Genomic DNA, 1,154 nt, shown 5'->3' with positions numbered 1-1,154 from the left:
AAAAATGACAACGCTTGTAGTTATAATAATTTATTTATTTATTTACTTTTTAAAATTTTATATTGCTTACAAAAATTTGTGTGTACGCCAATGCCCGCATACATCGATCAATATTTTAAATGGAAAAATTGGGACGCCTAGCGACAGAAATGACGTTGAGAATATCATAATTCAAAAGAGTGCTAATAACTTAAGGACGTTTGGTATAAAGGATAAAGATAGTAATCTCGAGATAGAATTTGAACTTACATTTTTTCAATATTTAGTTATAGGTATTAGTAACTAATTAACTTGAATTGCACGTCACGACAAAGACTTTTGGTCAATCACAATATTTTAAGTGACTCATACTCAAGACGTATGTGCATGCATGTATAAGAATGTTAAAAAAAAAAAGAATTTGAATATTTAACCAAAAACGTTTAAAGACAATAAATTAAATGCTCCAAAAATCTTTTATAAATCTCTTTCAAATATTTACATAATCTTTATGACACTCAATCAAGAAACCTATATAGCTCTGTATATTTTAAAGTGCTAGAGGAAAAGCGAGTACAAAAATCAACACTACCACTGGATTATCTTTCACAATAAAAAAAATGGAGGGCTTCTATTTAAAAGCATGCTACTAGTTTTAATTGCGCATTTGATTGAACATTTAATAGGAGACAGGAGTAAAAGGAAAACTCCCATCACATTAACTACTAAGTAATCCCATCAAATTGACTACTCCCTTCGATTCACGACCAATTTGTGTTGGGCACGTCCTTTTTAGAAATACTAAATTTTAAGTAAAAATAGTTAGTGCAATTAAATTACTCTTAATTAAATAAATATTGCAAGATAATTTAATGTGAGGAGTAAAAGACTTTTTAGGGATACGTACATGAGGGTTATAATTTTAGGAAAACAAATGTAATTTTTTCTTAATTATATAAATGAACACTTACTTAATTTGGACCAAAATAAAAAAAACAAATTAATCACTTATCGTGGACTAAGGGAGTACTAAGTATACTTTCTTTAGCTATATATTAGCAATAAAAGCCAGTACGTGATTTGGTCTTAGGTAGCCCCACATATTTCATTATCTTCTGTATTTGGTTTTCAAAATTTTATACCAATCGGGAGATTATTTTATTGAAGTTAAAAAA

The sequence above is a fragment of the Nicotiana sylvestris genome, chromosome 9 (assembly GCF_000393655.2).
Source record: "Nicotiana sylvestris chromosome 9, ASM39365v2, whole genome shotgun sequence".
In the NCBI taxonomy this organism is placed as follows: Eukaryota; Viridiplantae; Streptophyta; class Magnoliopsida; order Solanales; family Solanaceae; genus Nicotiana; species Nicotiana sylvestris.
Note: the sequence above shows the minus strand (reverse complement) of the source record.